The 19,508-nt window shown below is 39.4% G+C and overlaps 1 protein-coding gene and 1 non-coding gene across 4 annotated transcripts in view; both read right to left on the bottom strand.

Annotated features, from left to right (window-relative positions):
* The window catches only part of BAZ1A (bromodomain adjacent to zinc finger domain 1A), a 128,665-nt gene that overhangs the window by 83,425 nt on the left and 25,732 nt on the right, over nucleotides 1–19,508 (bottom strand). The gene's annotated exons all lie outside the window — the stretch shown is intronic.
* On the bottom strand, nucleotides 14,595–14,656 carry LOC111552957. The gene has a single exon (XR_002734785.1). It is a non-coding gene; the product is annotated as a U7 small nuclear RNA (small nuclear RNA).

Here is a 19,508-nt window from a genome sequence, read left to right as displayed (position 1 = left end):
TTCTTACAATTTTGGTCATCATGTAAAAAATTTGTCCCAAGAAAGTCACAGTAATCTAACTATTGGTCAATAAATCCAAAGTCTTGTCTTAGTTGTCTTAATCTTCTGTAAACCATTATCCATCCCCTTACTAAAAAATTCCACCTCTATTTTTATGGTACAAAATCTTCCCTATTTATCATCTAACCTACCTCCCTGACTATACTTTTTTCTGTCTTTGCCTGCTTCTTTATCTCCTCATACTACCAAAATATACACTGATTTCCCCAAAGTGCTACTGCATATCTCTTGGTTGGTATATAGTTTCCCTTGGTGATTCATCTCAGCTCTAGATAACTGATTGTCTGACTCTCAACTTCTAGAAATGTGGTCAAAAAAATCCATTTCTTCTCCAGAGGGAGTTTATGTAACCAATGAGGTTTCATCTCTATTAAGAGAGTCACCATAATAGTGTTGGTGAGGATGTAGAACCACCTTGAAAAACAGTATGACAGCTCCTCAAAGATTTACCATATGACCGTGTGATTCCACTTTTAGCTATATACCTGAGAGACATGAAACATATGTCCACACAAACTTGAACATAAATGTTCAAAATAGCATTACTCCTAAGAGCCAAAAATTATAAACAATGCAAATATCCATCAACTGATCATTAAAATGTGTTATATACCATACAATAAAATACTATCCAGCAAAAAAATAAACAGGAATGAAGTACTGATACATGGTACAATATTTATGAATCTTGAAAACATTATGCTAATGAAAGGGGCCAGACACAAAAGACCACCTATCGTAGGAATCCATTTATATGAAATATTCAGAAAGGCAAATCTCTAGAGAGAAGATAGACAAAGTAGGTACCACAAACTTGGTGGCAGGGGGTGGGGCGGGCAGTGTAAGGGGACAGGAGGGCCATGGGCAGTGACTGTTAATGGGCAAAGCTTTCTTTCTGAGATTTTGAAAATGTTTGAAAATTAAAACTACATTTTAAATGGGTGAATTTTATGGTATGTGAAATATAACTCAATGAAGTCATTAAAAAAGAGTTGCAAAATATAGTAGGGAGTAAATATAAAGGAGAGAGAGCATTGCTGGGATTATATTTATGGTATCTCTACAACTCCTTTTTTTTTTTTTTTTTTTTGAGTCTCGCTCTGTCCCCCAGGCAATGTGCAATCTCAGCTCACTGCAACCGCTGCCTCCCGAGTTCAACTGATTCTCCCACCTCAGCATCCCAAGTAGCTGGGACTACAGGCACACGCCACCACGCCCAGCTAATATTTTGTATTTTTAGTAGAGATGGGGTTTCTCCATGCTGGCCAGGCTGGAGCTGCTATAACTCTTATGCAATCCTGGGGAAGGTTTTATTAACTACAAATATTCTAAGCACATAAATACTTACCGTTGGGCTAAATCTCTATTCTCTGAGAAAAAGTGTTTGAAGATTAGATACTCTGCTGTCTGTATCATTCGTTTGGTTATCCCATACCATTAACAAATTTTGATATACTGTGGGCATTCTGTCTCATTTACCAACTCTACTCTCCTAGGAACTTTATTCTTCCCATGTTCTACCCTCTTCCAAATGTCTAATAAAGAGCTGCCATGTTCTCCCAAAATAATGGCCAGAGTTAGCTGATACAGGGTAGGCTCTACTTTGCTGAGCTCATATATCTCTTCTAAGATTTTTAAACTTGGAATCTAGGAGGTAAAAATCAGTCCGTGTCTCCTATCATGAAACCTGTAAGAAAAAATTCTGGTGCTGTCGGCAGCCATATATCATGGAGGAGACAGTGTGCAGTGAGAGGTGGTAAAATCTATAAGACTTTGAAGAGATGGCAAGGGCACTAGAGGCAATTAGTTCTTTTATTTCTGTTCTTCCTCAGATTTAGCTGCACCTTGCCCATTCCAGGCTTAGCTGTTTAATCTTTCCTTCCATTTAACAAACTAATAATTCTACACTCAAACAAAAGAAAACATAACTGGTTCCACAGCACCCTAAAGCTTAAGAATCAACAAAATGTATACTATATGGGTCAACCCAAAGTCCTCAAAGCATCTGATCTTCTACCTTCTGCTCATTCCCCCTCACTGAGATTTACGTAAGTTCAATTAAATTTAAACATCCTAGTCTTGGTCCTTTTCAAGCTGCTCTTTTTAAAAAATTGAGAAAAAAAAAGACTCACTAAAATCAGAAGTGAAAGTAAGAATATTATCGCTAGGCCGGGCGCGGTGGCTCAAGCCTGTAATCCCAGCACTTTGGGAGGCCAAGACGGGCGGATCACGAGGTCAGGAGATCGAGACCACCCTGGCTAACACGGTGAAACCCCATCTCTACTAAAAAAAAAAAAAAAAATACAAAAAACTAGCTGGGCGAGGTGGCAGGCACCTGTAGTCCCAGCTACTCGGGAGGCTGAGGCAGGAGAATGGCGTAAACCCGGGAGGCGGAGCTGCGGAGCTTGCAGCGAGCTGAGATCCGGCCACTGCACTCCAGCCTGGGCGACAGAGCGAGACTCTGTCTCAAAAAAAAAAAGAAAAAGAATATTATTGAATATTATTGCTGATTTTACAGAAATAAAAAAGGTTATAAGAGAACACTGGCTGGGTGGGATAGCTCACACCTAATCCCAGCACTTTGGCAGGCTGAAGGGAGATGGCTTGAGCCCAGGAGTTCAAGACCAGCTTGGGTAACGTGGAGAAACCCTGCCTCTACAAAAATACAAAAATTAGCCAGGCATAGTGGTGTGCACTCGCAGTCCCAGCTACCCGGGAGGCTGAGGTTGGAGGATCATTGAGTCCAGGAGGTAGAGGCTGTCTCAGAAAATATATATATGTATGTATGTATGTATATACGTATATATGTAGGTATGTATATTTCCTAACAAAGAAAAGCCCAAGAACAGATGGCTTCACTGGGGAATTCTATTCAACACTTACAGAAGCATTAACATACATTATCTCAAAATCTCCAAAAACCTAAAGAAGAGGGAATACTTCCTAATTCATTCTATAAGGCCAGCATTACCCTGTTACCCAGGCAGACAAAGAGGTGGCAGAATATATGAAGAACTCTTACAACTCAAAAAAAAAAACAAAAATCCCCAAACCACTCAATTCAAAGATGGGCAAAAGACTTGAATAGACATTTCTCCAAGAAGATACAAACAGCAACAAGCACACGAAAGACGCTCAGCATCATTTGTCATAAGGAAAATACAAAATCAAAACCACAATGAGATACCACTTCACACTAAGATGGTTATATATTTTTTCTTTTTTTAAAACACAGAAATTAACAAGTGTTAATGAGAATGTAAAGAAATTGGAACCCCAGTGCATTGCTGGTGGCAATATAAAATGGTACAACTGCTGTAGAGAACAGTTTGGCAATTCCTCAAAAAGTTAAACATCTAATTACTATATAGCCCAGCACAATTCCACTTCCAGGTATATATCCAAAAGAATTGAAAACAAGAACTCAGATACTCATACACCAATGCTCATAGCAGTATTATTCGTAATAGCTAAAAGGTGGAATCAACCCAAGTGTCCATCAACAGATGAATGGATAAGCAAAATGTGGTATATACATATAATGGAACATTCAGAAATAAAAAGGAATAAAATTCTGATACATGCTACAATGTGGATGAACCTTGAAAACATGTTCATAGGCTGGGCAATAGAGTGAGATCCCCAACTCTACCAAAAAAAATTTTAAAATTAACCAGGTGACCGGACGTGGTGGCTCATGCCTGTAATCCCAGCACTTTGGGAGGCCGAGGTGGGCCAATCACAAGGTCAGGAGATTGAGACCATCCTGGCTAATACGGTGAAACCCCATCTCTAATAAAAATACAAAAAATTAGCCGGACATGGTGGTGGGCACCTGTAATAGCTACTTGGGAGGCTGAGGCAGGAGGATGGCGTGAACCCAGGAGTAGAGCTTGCAGTGAGCCGAGATTGCGCACTGCACTCCAGCCTGCGTGACAGAGCAAGACTCTGTCTCAAAAAAAAAAAAAAAAAGTAAAAATAAAAATTAGCCAGGTGTGGTGGTGCACACCAGTGGTCCCAGCTGCTAGGGAGGCTGTGGTGGGAAGATCACTTGAGCCTGGGAAGTTGAGGATGCAGTGAGCTGTGACTATACTACTACACTTCAGCCTGGGCAACAGTGTGAGACACTGTCTCAAAAAAAACCCCAAGCTTGGCCAGGCATGGTGGCTCACGCCTGTAATCCCAGCACTCTGGGAGGCCGAGGCGGGCGGATCGCGAGGTCAGGAGTTTGAGACCAGCCTGACCAAACATAGTGAAACTCCGTCTCTACTAAAAATACAAAAATTAGCTGGATGTGGTGGTGTGCGCCTAAAATCCCAGCTACTTGGGAGGCTGAGACAGGAGAATCGCTTGAACCTGGGAGGTGGAGCTTGTAGTGAGCAGAGCTTGCGCCACTGCACTCCAGCCTGGGTGACAGAGTGAGACTCCATCTCAAAAAACAAAACTAAACAAAACTCCCAAGCAAACAAAAAAGAAAACATTCTGTTCAGTGAAATAAGCCACAAAAGGACAAATATGATTCCATTTATATGAAGTATCTGGAATAGGCAAATTCATAGAGAAAGAACATAGAATAAAGGTTACCAGAAGCTGGGAGAAGGATAGAATGGGGAGTTATTGCTTAATAGGTGCAGAGTTTCTGTTTGGGATGATGAAAAAGTTCTGGAAATAGTGGTGATATTTACACAATACTGTGTACAACGTTAAGTACACTGTGAATGTACTTAATGCCACTGAACTACACACTTAAAATGACTAAAATAGTAAAATTTTTATGTTTATTTTACTAAAAAAAAAAAAAAACTTTTTTTATTCTAAGAGAAAAGCTTGAGAAGAGGCTCAATTACCAATCCTACATTAGTAGCAAACGGAAATGATGTCTACAGAACTATAGGCTGACTTTCACCACTGACTGGTAGAAATAAACCAGTGTTTCTCAAGAGGAACAACTACAGGAAATCATATCAAAATCTGTTAGGTAATTATGTAGCCTATTGATAAAAAGGTTCTGTACTTTTGTAACATAAGCTGTACAAAAATATGAAAGAAATCAAATGGATCTGCCTTTGAAGGACTTAGATATCAGATCTATCAGGGCTCATATTACTAAGGCTTCTGGGAAGTAATGAAGGAAGCTTTTCAGGGACCCTATAACAAGGTTTCTCAAGTTAGAAACAGAGATGATTTGCTGGCAGAGCCCAGATGAATGCCCCTTAAGTGGTAACAGTAGTGGTGGTCATGAGGCAAATGCAGGGTAAATGAGTCCACTTGGAACCCAAGTACAGTTGATGTGAGGCCTGACAGTCATCAGTGGGAACAACTGACCACAGTAGGTCCCACAGGGCTACAATAATTTGAAGACTAATATATTTAAAACCAACATAAAGAAATACAATTCCCTGACATTGGAATTACAGAGAAGGAAACCAGTGCAACACAGGGACATTGCCCAGAAGTAAATTATATAAATTGCAGTAGTTATTTTCAATGCTACTATTAACTTTGTAGCACACCCAAATTCCTTGCCAATCTAATCAAGGCTAGCCCTTCCCATAGGTACTTAGGTAAACTTACGTTACTCAAGATGTCAAGTCAACATCTAATAGATCTCCAGAGACTTAGTCTATGTCTTTCATAGCTACTTGCTACCATTTCTTGATTCTAGGGAGTCCAAACAAGTTTATAGGGGTGTATGTAAAAAACAGAGAATCATGAATTAAGACCCAGCTAGAGGATCTTCAAGAGCATAGAAACTATTTGAATTACAGTTATGCTCCATTATTTGAAAATACAGTGGAAGAATGATTTAAGAGTCCTTATTGTTAGTGTTCATGTGCGCCAGATTAAATATGTAATTTACATATATGTCTCTCCTCATATATCAACTCCCTAAGTTATACATTTTCTAGAAGATGAAATTTCAGCTCAGATTTTTTTTTTCTTTCTTTTTTCTTTTTTTTTTTTTTTTGAGATGGAGTCTCGCTCTGTTGCCCAGGCTGGAGTGCAGTGGCGCAGTCTCGGCTCACTGCAACCTTCACCTCCTGAGTTCACACCATTCTCCTGCCTCAGCCTCCCCAGTAGCTGGGATTACAGGCATGCACCACATGCCCAGCTAACTGTTGTATTTTTAGAAAAGACAGGGTTTCACGGTGTTAGCCAGGATGGTCTCCATCTCCTGACCTTGTGATCCACCCGCCTTTGCTTCCCAAAGTGCTAGGATTACAGACGTGAGCCACTGCATCCTGCCCAGGGTCAGATTTAAATAATTTGATCTCAGTCACACAACCAGTAATGGTACAGCCAAAACTTTAACTGTGTGACTCTCAAGCCCATATACTTTCTAATTTTCCACTCTACTACTAGAGTTGAAGGGAATGGAAGGATTATGTTGACCCAAGGGCATTTCACAATTTTAAGCCCAGGCAATGTGAGGCTCCTTAAAGTGCTAACAACTTAAACATTTCAGAGTGAAAGCAAGACTGTGGAATGGGAGTAAGTACAGTATAAGGGCACAACATTAATTAGTCATAAATCTATAATAAGCTGAACATGGAAATAGCTTTTTTTTTTTTTTTGAGATGTAGTTTCACTCTTGTTGCCAGTCTGGGATGCAACGGCGTGATCTCAGCTCACTGCAACCTCTGCCTCTTGGGTTCAAGCAATTCTCCTGCCTCAGCTTCCCAAGTAGCTGGGATTACCAGCATGTGCCACCATGCCCAGCTAATTTTGTATTTTTAGTAGAGATGGGGTTTCTCCATGTTGGTCAGGCTGGTCTCAAACTCCCAACCTCAGGTGATCTGTCCACCTCAGCCTCCCAAAGTATTGGGATTACAGGAGTGAGCCACTGCGCCCAGCTGGAAATAGCTTTTTATAAGGATAATCTGGAATGTATATACTTTCCTATAAAAAACTATTTTTAGTAGCAATTTAAATTTATATCTCAAAAATTCAATGAAACAAAAGCAAATTGTAAAACTTTCTATAACTGAGACATATGCAGAATTTCTACAAGGTATTTGAGGTAGAAGGCAAATAGTTAACAGCAAAGGGAAAGAAGCCTGGGAAGACCTACTTGAAATAAGAGATTGACCTTCTGTTTGGGTCTCCAAAAATGGAATACACTGAATCTATAGCATACTTCACATCTGCTCCCCATTCTGCCTCATTAACCTTTATTTTCCAGTAATACAGGTGCAAGTATATTTATAAAAAATATTATGCTTGGACAATTAAGTCGATATTTTCTAACAGTGAACTGATTTGAAGTTTACAGTTAAAAAACAAAAACCTTAAATTAAGGTTATGTGATACCTCATTTTAAGTGGAAGAAACCACAGCATTCAAGCGAGTCAGCTACTCACACAAAAAGACTGTGAATTATGTTGATTACTTGTCAAGGAGAAAAAAGAAGTCAGGAAAGGATTGCTTTGTTTACAATTCCTCACTTTTTTAGAGAAATACATCAATGTAGCTCAAAGAATGTTAGTAGACACACGGTCTTGCTATGTTGCCCAGGCTGGCCTCAAACTCCTGGGTTCAAGCAATCCTTCCACCTCGGCCTCCCAAAGTGCTAGGATTACAGGCATGAGCAACCATGCCTAGCCTAAAAAGAATGCTTCATTTTTAACTGTTCTGAGACCCTTTATGGACTACAGAACCAGACCTTATTATCTCTCCAACTGGCATGACCTATTATAAGTCTAAATATCACAAGATAATAATCACTAGATTCTTACTGAAGACTAAATCCATTATTAAAGATATATTTAATACAAATAAATCTTTTCTTTCTTTTTGAGACAGGGTCTTTGTTGCTCAGGCTGGAGTGCAGTGGTGTGATCTTGGTTCACTGCCATTTCTGCCTCCCAGTCTCAAGCAATCCTCTAACCTCAGCCTCCTAAGTAGCTGGGACTACAGGTGAATACCACCATCCCCAGCTAATTTTTTTTTTTTTTTTTTTTTTTTTGTAGAGGTGGGTTTTTGCCATGTTGCTCGGGCTTGTTTTGAACTCCTGGCCTCAAACAATCCTCCTGCCTCAGTCTCTCCAAGTGCTGGGATTACAGGCATGAGCCACTGAGCCCAGTCACAAAAATCTTTAGAAAGAAAATTCTACACACAAAATCCATGGATTAAACCCTACATATTTCTAATTAGTTTCCAAACATCTGGATATTATTAATATGCTGCTTAACCTCCTTAGTATTCAAAAGTATCTTATTAAAGCCTTATTAATTAGTGTGGCTACAGAATCAACCAAATTAATTAAAACTACCAAAAACTTTAAAATTCCAACTAGTATATTCAAATAAATAGGTATTCAATTGTTTGTGGACTCAGCTTTATGTCAGCCAGCACATTGGCACAAACATGTAAGACAGTCTTGCCTCCTTACAGCAAGGTTAACATTTTATGATCAGAGACAACAACACATTAAATATGAAAAGCCACCACAGATTTGACAAGTGATCTTTTGTTTCAACATAGTAACAGTATTTTCAAACTAACTGGCCTCAATGTGAAAAAGGCATAGGAAAAGGCTTCTTGTCTTTCCCCTATTTTGAGCCATCCTGAACACTGAAAACGATTGTTATAACATCGGGATGATGAAGCAGAAAACAAGTAAAACCCTGAGTTCCTGACAACTTTGTGGACCTATCATACCAGCCCTACACTACACACTTCTGGATTCATTTTACACAAGAGAAAAACTCCTATTTTGTTTATGCCATTAAACACTTCAATTATATGCATCCAAGGCAAATCCCACTGATAAGGAAAGGCAATCTACTATTAGGTGTGCTAGATATTTATTAAACACTGATCACTTTATAAACATTTGCGTATGTTAAATTCACTTCATGAATCACAGAACCTGAATAAGGTTTTTAAATTTGAAAGTTACTGGCAATACAGATTTCAAGTCATATTTGTTTCAGAAAATTGAAAATCTGAAGAGAAACAGCAATGTGAGGGAGCCCTGCAGTGATAGAAATGTTCTGTATTATAACTGTATCAATGTCAATATTCTGGTTGTGGTACTGTACTATAATTTTGCAAGATAACATCATGGGGGAAACTATTTTTTTCTTTTTTTTTTGAGACAGAGTCTCCCTGTTACCCAGGCTGGAGTTCAGTGGCAAGATCTTGGCTCACTGCAACTTCCTCCACCTCCCAGGTTTAAGTGATTCTCCTGCCTCAGACTCCCAAGTAGCTGGAATTACAGGCACCCACCACCACGCCTGGCTAATTTTTGTATTTTTAGTAAAGACAGGGTTTCACCATGTTAACCAGGCTGGTCTCGAACTCCTGATCTCAGATGATCCACGCACCTCGGCCTCCCAAAGTGCTGGGATTAGAGGCATGAGCCACCATTCCCCGCCAGGAAACAATTATTTTACAACTACATGTGAGCCTACAGTAGTCGCAAAAAAAAGTTTAACTTTAAAATACTAATGATAAACATTAACAAAATATTAACTCAAATTAAAAATATTCATTCCATAAGAGAAATAAATACATGATGAAAGTAATAAATACTACATAAAGCTATAGTAATGATGACACTGTAGTATTGGTGAAAGGATTGCCAAATAGATCAATGGAAAAGAATAAAGTCCAGAAATAGTCTATAATTCCATTTATATTTTATTCTGGAAAAGGCAAAATTTTGAGGACAGAAAACAGATCAGTGGTTTGTCAAAGGCTAGAATGTGAAGCAAGGGTTAACTACAAAGGGGGCACAAATGAATTTTGTGGAGGTTCATAGAAATGTTCTATGTCCTGACTGTGGTGAATTATACGACTGTGTCAAATTTCAGAACTTGGCTGGGAGTGGTGGCGCAAGCCTCTAATCCCAGCACTTTGGGAGGCTGAGGCAGGTGGATCGCTTGATGATCAGGAGTTCGAGATCAGCAACAGGGTGAAACTGTCTACAAAAAATACAGAATTTAGCCAGCATGGTAGTGTGCGCCTGTAGTCCCAGTTACTTAGGAGGCTGAGGCGAGAGGATGACTTTAGCCCAGAAGGTTGAATAAGCTGAGATCACACCACCACACTCCAGCCTGGGCGACTGAGCCAGAACCTATCTTTAAAAAAAAAAAAAAAGGCCGGGCGCGGTGGCTCAAGCCTGTAATCCCAGCACTTTGGGAGGCCGAGACGGGCGGATCACGAGGTCAGGAGATTGAGACCATCCTGGCTAACACGGTGAAACTCCGTTATATACATCAAAATAAAGTACATAAAAACAACTGAAAGAATTTACGATGAAATTATTATATATACAACTACTTAAGATAATAAAATTAGGCTGGGCGAGGTGGCTCCCACCTGTTATCCCAGCACTTTGGGAGGCCATGGCGGGTGGATCACCCGAGGTCACAAATTCATGACTAGCCTGACCAACACAGTGAAACCTCGTTTCTACTAAAAATACAAAAATTACTCGGGCATGGTGGTGGGCCCCTGTAATCCCAGCTACTCGGGAGGCTGAGGCTGGAGAATTGCTTGAACCTGGGAGGCAGAGGTTGTGGTGAGCCAAGATCACACCACTGCACTCCAGCCTGGGCGACAAAGTGAGACTCTATGTCCAAAAAAAAAAAAAAACACAAAACAAAAAACGTATTACTCCCTTCTCAAATTCTTCTAGCTGGTATTTTCTAGCTAGACCACCTCTTGTAGATCCCTTTTGGGGAGCTCAAACATAATAACCTTTTTTCTTTGTTTGTTTAACCATCCTTAGGGTACAGTTATAACAACAAAATCAGTATTTTTTTTTTTTTTTTTGAGATGGAGTTTCGCTCTTGTTGCCCAGACTGGAGTGCAATGGCACAATCTTGGTTCACTGCAACCTCTCCCTCCCGAGTTCAAGCGATTCTCCTGCCTCAGCCTCCCAAGTAGGTGGGATTATAGGCACCCGCCATCATGCCCTGCTAAATTTTGTGTTTTGAGTAGAGATGGGGTTTCACCAAGATGGTCAGGCTGGTCTCAAACTCCTCAAAATCAATATTGTTAACTCACTGACTGGAAGGAGATGAAGAAAATTGCAAGCATATCTTTGGAGAGAAAACTAAAATGTAAATATCAGCCCATTCTAGTTGCCAATCATAGCAAATTATTAATGCAGGGCTAAATTATTGGGCACTACAGTGCCCTTTATTCATTGTATTTGAATAGTGGTGACATAATCACTAGCCAAATAAGACTTACCTATGTTTTTTTTTTTTTTGGAGACAGAGTCTCGTTCTGTTGCCCAGGCTGGAGTGCAATGGTGCAATCTTGGCTCACTGCAACCTCTGTCTCCTGGGCTCAAGCGATTCTCCCACCTCAGCCTCTCAAGTAGCTGGGATTACAGGCATGCACCAACATGCCCAGCTAATTTTTTCTATTTTTAGAGACAAGGTTTCACCATGTTGGTCAAACTGGTCTCAAACTCCTGAGCTCAACACACCTGCCTTGCAAAGTGCTGGGATTACAGGTGGTGAGCCACCACGCCCAGGCTTATTTACGTTTCCTTAATGCATTTACCTTATTCAGTCCTATATTAGTTATTCACATGTATTTCACTTATCCTTGCCTTGCAAACTCTATCCCTACTACAAATATAAACATCAATATAATGTCTGAGAACAATTAAGTACTAATCATTTACTCATATTTAATTATCCTGTTGCATCTAGCACCATGGTTTTCAAAGAAGATACTTAAATGGCTGAAATTAAAAAAAAAATGATTCAAGACTCCATCCTATCAAGTTTTATTTTTTAAAAAATTTTATGTTTTTTTAACTTTTTAATCATTTGTCTGGCATGCAACGTTTTGTTTATAGTACCAATAAATATCTAAAATTATCCTTTTGTGTTTATGTCCCTTGCACTAGAATCTAAGTCATAAGTCCTTGTCTTATTCATAACCCTTTTCCCAATGCCTACCTACAATAGCAGCCAGCACACAATACTTACTGAATGGATTATATAAAATTTGCCTGTGTGTACTTTAAAGTACTAACTCAGAATACTCTCTACTACCTTCAAAGAAAAAAAAAAAGGCACAAACAATTGCATTTTTCATCCCTGGAAATTCAAGTCAAAAGACAGAACGACAACACATAAATGAAATATCTGTTTCCCCCATGCTTGCTGTCACCTTTTGTTGCCACTAGATAGCATTCTTTTAACCTGAATCATTCTTAAGAGTGAATGACCAAAAGCTTAATCTGACCACACTTTGACAAAAATTATAAAATAGGTAAATAAAGTGAAAACTAAATCGTGAGTGTTCAATAAATGCATTTAACTATAATATCTTTTAATCCTGCTTAATTGCTATCCTTTAGTATGCTGTCATACGCACTTACTCCTCTCAAACAAGCATGTAACAGGGCTCTGGTTCTGATACTGCCTGTGCTTAAAAACATCATCACTCATGACCTTGGGCAAATTTTAATTAATTAATCTCTGTGTATGGGCTCTTCAAACTGTAAAATGACCAAATGAGCAACTATCACATGGCTGTCCTGGGAATTAAATAACAGTACATGCATGCTCTCCCAAGACACTAGGGCCCATTCACATTTGAGGGATACCCACTCACTGAATTTATGGGGGAAAAAAAGGATATATGTCAAAAACCTAGAATAGTTCCTGCACATGGTCAGCTCTCAAAAGTTTACTAGGATTGTCTTCATCTCCCTAAAATGACATATAGCAAGCTTTCAAGAACAGTGACTATAATGTAAGAAAACTAGGGACTGGCTAAAAAAAAGATGAGTCATCACAGCTGGCAGATTCTTCACTTGTCTGACAAATAAAAGGAGGCTCTAACATTTACTGAATTCTTTAGGTGCTAGGCACTGTGGCAGACTGTTGCAATTACTGAACTGAATCACACCTTTCTGATCCCTTCCCACATTAACTCTGGATTTACTCATGTGACTTCCTTTGGCCAATGTAACAAACATACAGCATGCTGAGGCTTGTACTTTCTTGCACTTTGGGGCTTGCTCTCTCTTACTGCTGGGATCTTTCTACCATCTTGTAAACAAGTTAGGCCTAGTCTCCTGTAGAATAACAGGTCACATGGAAATGGACATTAAGCACCTCAGTCTGAGGCCCCAGACATGTAAGGCTATCCTAGATTCTAGGACCTAGACAATCTAGTCCTATCTAGGTCAGGCCAGACTCTAAGAACATTCCAGCCAACTACGGAACTGTAAGAGTAATGTTTACTGATTTAGGCCACTAACTTTTAGGGGTGGTTTGTTATACAGCAAAGGTAACTACTACAACCACCATATAAATATAGCTATTTTTTTCCAGTTTTAAACAGATCAGGAAAGAGGATTCCTAAAACTAGCAAGTCAGTTTGGCCCCAAAGACTCTTTCTGCTATATCAAGCCATCTTTGCATGCCACACTCTGAGGTTTTAGGCTCTGGTGGTTTTATCCTACAACCCTTATTTAACCCTTTCCTTTGTACCAGGATACAGTATACTATGGTCCATGGCCAAATCCAACTCATCACCTTTGCAAGCTAAGAATGGTTTAAACACTTATTATCTGAAAAAGAAATCAAGAGAACAATAGCTCTAAAAATATAAAATACTTAGGAATAAATTTAACCAAAGAGGTGAAAGACTTGTATACTGAAAACTATTAAAACATTGATGAAAGAAATTGAAGACACAAATAAATAACTCGAAGAGTTAATACTGTTAAAATGTCCATCCTACCCAAAACAACTTACAGATGCAATGCAATCCCAACACTGGCTGGGCGCAGTGGCTCAAGCCTGTAATCCCAGCACTTTGGGAGGCTGAGACAGGAGGATCAGGTGAGCCCAGGGGTTTGAGACCAGCCTGGGCAACATAGGGAGACTCTGTTTCTACAAAAAAAAAAATTTTTTATTAGGCAGGTGTGGTGGCATGTGCCTACAGTCCCAGCTACTCGGGAGGATAACCTGAGCCCAGCAGTTCAAGGTTACAGAGAGCTACTACACTCTAGCCTGGGCAACAGAGCGTGACCCTGTCTCCAAAAAACAAAACAAAACAAAAAAAAAAATCCAACATTATTTTTCATAAAAATAGAAACATAATCCTAAAATTCCTATGGTTAAAACATTTTAAATGGTTCAAAATAAAAGAAGACTATTTTGTGATGTGTAAAATAATATGAAACAAATTTTAGTGTTCCTTAATAAAATATTTTTGGAATACAGCCATACTCATTCATTTATCTATAATTTATGACTACTTTTGCATTATAATAGCAGAGCTGGGTAGCTGTGACAAAGACCATATGGACCACAAAGCCTATGATATTTACTATTTGAACCTCTGTGTTTTTAAAATGTGCCAACTCCTGCTCGGAATTATTCACAGCATATGTTTTTAATTTTAAAAGATTTTGCTCAGCCTTTAGTGATGAGTAGTTTTGTATTTTTTCATACTTTTACTACTCTCTTCATTTTATTTAAAATTATTTTACACATTATTTATCTTAATTATCCTTTAACTTTTTTTGGGGGGGGGGGGGAAGGGAAGGGGGCTTTCCAGCAAAAACTGGAAAGCCTGCTAGACAAATTCTAAAAGAGCTGTAACACTTCCCTCCTTTAACTTTTATCTTTGGATGACCTCTGAATTTGTCTAAGAAAGACAACCCCAATTTTAAAACTAATTCAGATGCACAGGTCAAATGAATTCCACTTGCATGCAATAAATACTACAAGCCTCTCAGGCAGCATGGAAAACAAATGCTAGTTTTACCTTGTCCTCAAAATTATTTCAAGTTTATCTGTGAGAAAAGTTTTTCATTAAAAACTGTGATCTTGGCTGGGTACGGTGGCTTACGCCTGTAATCCCAGCATTTTGGGATGCCAAGGTGTACGGATCACGATGTCAAGAAATCGAGACCATCCTGGCTAACATGGTGAAACCCCGTCTCTACTAAAAATAAAAAAATTAGCTGGGCATGGTGGCACGTGCCTGTAGTCCCAGCTACTTGGGAGGCTGAGGCAGGAGAATTCCTTGAACCCAGGAGACGGGGGTTGCAGTGAGCCGAGATTGTGCCACTGTACCCCAGCCTGGCGACAGAGCAAGACTCTGTCTGAAAAAAAAACAGAAAACTGTGATCTTATATGGGCCAACTGGAATGGATTATGATGGAGGCAGAAAAAGATGTAGAAGATATTATTTTATCCAGAAGAGCCTCTAATTCCTCAGATCTGCAACTGTAATAACCATGTAGATATGAAATCCCCAATGAAGATTTAAGGTCAGAATTAGCTATTCAGTCTCACCTCTTTGGTGTGATGAGCCTATTATAATATTTGCCTGCCACTGATAACTAAGAACTTCAGAATCACTACTATTCTACTTCACCACCCTGCTGCTAATCAATTCAGAAAGACACAAAATGAAGCCAACACTGAATATCCTTTCACATTAGAAAGGAGGTGAACCTCAATTTACTTGCCACTCCCCATTTTTATCATCTTTCTGACGATAAATAAGATCCCCACAGTAATGACTGTAAGTCCTGGTGGAGACCCAGCTGACTGCATGTGGCATCAGTGTAAAGAATAAAGAAATTGCCATAAAAACTAACCACTCTCACCCCAGCATTCACCAAAGACTTTCTTATGAGGCATTACACAGATGCTCCTAATAGCCACTACAATTTGGAAGCCCTTAGAACACTGAAGAAATTTGTATGGTAAGTCTAAACTTCATTGAAATATTTTTTTTTTTTTTTTTGAGACAGACTTTTGCTCTGTCGCCCAGGCTGGACTGCAGTGGCGCGATCTCAGCTCACTGCAAGTTCCGCCTTCAGGGTTCACACCATTCTCCTGCCTCAGCCTCCCGAGTAGCTGGGACTACAGGCGCCCGCCACCAGGCCCGGCTAATTTTTTCTATTTTTAGTAGAGATGGGGTTTCACCGTGGTCTCGATCTCCCGACCTTGTGATCTGCCCGCCTCAGCCTCCCAAAGTGCTGGGATTACAGGTGTGAGCCACCGTGCCCGGCTTCATTGAAATATTTTGTGAAGCATAAAGCAGTTGAGTCCATGCAAAAACACAACATAGCTTTATATGCTATTTGAATTAAATGTTTAGAAAAAGATTCATTTTCTATTTTCATTTGTTTTTGTGACTACGTATGAATTTTTAGCATATTAAAAAAAGGTTTCCCAGAAATGACTTCCCAATTTATACTATTATACGTAAGGGTTCTAAATGTTAACTGTAATTTGCAATGACAATTCAGGAGCCAACAATTATCTCTACCTATGTAACAAATCTGCACATCCTTTACATGTACCTCGGAACTTAAAAAAATAAATATATTTAAAAATAAAATAATTTTTAAAAAAGGACAGTTATCCCAAATAACCCTTTTTTAAGAAATTAAAAATTGTTATCATTGGCTGGGCATGGTGGCTCACACCTGTAATCCCAGCACTTTGGGAGGCCGAGGTGGGTGGATCACCTAAGGTCAGGAGTTCAAGACCAGCCTGGCCAACATGGCGAAATCCCGTCTCTACTAAAAATACAAAAATTGGCTGGATGCAGTGGTGCATGCCTGTAATCCCAGCTATTTGGGAGGCTGAGGCATGAGAATGCCTTGAACCCAGGAGTTAGAGGTTTGCAGTGAGCTGAGATCTAGACTGGGTGACAGAGCGAGACTCAGTCTCAAAAAAAAAAAACCAAAACATTATATCAACATATTAGGGTCATCAGAGTTTACTGAAAACAATGCTGAGATGTTGCTTAGGACTTTTTTGTACTGGAACTAGCAATTTTGATCTTACAAATTCAGTAGTATATACATAAGGAGCAGGATTGAGAAAAAAAAAAGGCAGTGTAAGCTGACCAAATGAAAGCTTTCTTTCTGAAAAAGAACTACAATAAATTTAGTATGTTGCTAAAAATCTATACTATCTTTGAGCCTAAATAAGAAGTCTCCCTCCTGTAATCCTTTCTGCTAACCTGTATTTTTTTCTTCATATTTCTACTCAACCCTTTCTCAAGAACTTCTACTTGATTAATCCCACATGTACCCAATTACTGGCATCCAAGCATGCATATTTAAATCAAAATAACTGTATTTGTTTCTCGCTTGAATCTTTTATGTTCATCTTACTGCGTCAATATATTTAGCAGCTCTCTTTTGTCCTGAACGTTAATGCATTTTATGATTCACTGACAACATTTAGGCTAGCAATACAAAAGAACCCAAAGATAAAGTCAATTTTCTCATTTTCAATTCTAATATACCCTGAGTACTTAACACTCTGTATCACAGGTTTTTGTGCAAATTTTCTCTCTCTTTTTTGAGATAGTGTCTGGCTCTGTCACCCAGGCTGGAGTGCAGTGGCACAATCTTGGCTCACTGCAACCTCTGCTTCCTGGGCTCTAGCAATCTTCCCACCTCAGTCTCCCAAGTACCTGGCACTACAAGAACGCACTACCAAGCCCAGCTAATTTTTGTATTGTTTTTACAGAGACGGGGTTTTGCCATGTTTCTCAGACTGGTCTTGAACTCCTGAGCTCAAGCCATCCACCCACCTTGGCCTCCCAAAGTGCTAGGATTACAGGCGTGAGCCATTGCACCCAGCTAATTTTCTTTTACTTCATCTAAATTGCTTAAAGCAATCTACCAATGCAACACAGAAAGTCCACAGGCAATATACTTTAATGGTTGAATAGTTAAGAGCTCTAAGTACTACTACCAATAGTTAAGAGTTTATTACCACCTGATGCCTAAACTGATATCAGCTTATAATATTAAAAATAATTTAAGGCCAGGTGTGGTGGCTCATGCCTGTAATCCCAGCACTTTGGGAGGTCAAGGCAGGAGGACCACCTGAGGTCAGGAGTTCGAGACCAGCCTGACCAACATGGTGAACCCTCATCTGTACTAATACAAAAATTAGTCGGGCATGGTGGCGGGCACCCGTAATCCCAGCTACTCTGGAGGCTGAGGCAGGAGAATCACTTGAACCCAGGAGGCGGAGTTGCAGCCAGCCGAAATCGTGCCACTCCAGCCTGGGCGACACAGCGGGACTCTGTCTCAAAAAAATAATTATATAATTTTCATTTTACAAGGCAGTTCTAAAAATAATACTGAATCATGGTCTTGTGCTCACTTGGGCAGCACATATACTGAACAATAGTCTCTTACGTTTCTTGACTTGATAACATTTTATAAATTTTAAATCCAAACACTACAGGGATATTTGGGGAAACCTAGCTATAAAGTAAACTCTGATGCAAATCCAATTCGGCCATTTTACTGATTTAACCTCTATCAGGGAAAAGGTCTGTTAGTCAAAGCTGAAAAAAAAGGCAGCTTATTATCTTCAAAGAGAGAACTCACACCAGGCTAGCAAAAGAAACTTTATCAGACCTCAGAAAAAAGCCAGTATTACAAGTAAGCTTTTTAGGAACAGTTTAACCAGTTCATGTAACACCAATCAGAAACAGCACACGTGGCTAGGCGTGGGGGCTCACACTTAGAATCCCAGCACTTCAGGAGGCTGAGGCAAATCGCACAAGGCCAGTTGAAGACCAGCCTGAGAAACATAGGGAGACTCTCTATAAAAAATTTTAAAAATTAGCCAGGTGTGGTGGCACATGCCTATAGTCCCAGCTACTTGGGACGCTGAAGCAGAAGGATTGCTTGAGCCTAGAAGTTCAAAGCTGCAGCGAGCTACGATCGCTGCATTCCAGACTAGGTGACAGAGTGAGACTGTCTCTCAAAAGCAGGGAAAAAGAAAAGAAAAAGGAACACATCTGTGTGTTCTGATATGAGAAGACATCCAAACCATTACTAAGTGAAAAAGCTGCTTGCTAATTTTTTACATTAGTATAGTACAGAAAAAACGGTCGAGAAATATGCACTAAATTTCTGATAGTGGTTATCTCTGAAGGGAGTATTTGGAAAACTCCAGGCTTTCATCTTTTGCATTTTTCTCTGATATATGAATCTTTTAATAGAAAAAAAACAGATTTTTAAAAATTTATAAACTTTACTTCTGATAAGTGGAGCAAATCACATTTGAAAGTTCTGGGTCACTCATTATGATTATAAGGACTGAAATGAAAGCATCTAGCCCACTGCCTAGCATACAGGAAAAGTTCAATAAATGTTAGTGTACTTCCAGTTCTGCAATGTCTTCTAATGCAACCAAGTTTTATACTGACCCGTCAGTATAGTTTTGTAACTGCTGCTTATTCCAGCATCTCCTTTGCTATTAGGTCCCACTTCTTGCTGCTGTCAGGATACCCACCTTTAGAAGTACCTTCTACCACATATTGCTTCAAATCTGCCACAAAGTCTTTCAGCTCCCAGAACATCTTAACTGTGCCTCCTTTATAGCAACTTACTCTCTTTCAGTTATTCATAAAATTTTATTAGCTCCTTCAAACTTTGAGTGTCTACACAGAAAAAGACTTGT

The sequence above is a fragment of the Piliocolobus tephrosceles genome, chromosome 6 (genome assembly GCF_002776525.5).
Source record: "Piliocolobus tephrosceles isolate RC106 chromosome 6, ASM277652v3, whole genome shotgun sequence".
NCBI lineage: Eukaryota > Metazoa > Chordata > Mammalia > Primates > Cercopithecidae > Piliocolobus > Piliocolobus tephrosceles.
The sequence above is the reverse complement of the archived record's forward strand: the minus strand, read 5'-3'. Positions and strand labels throughout refer to the sequence as shown.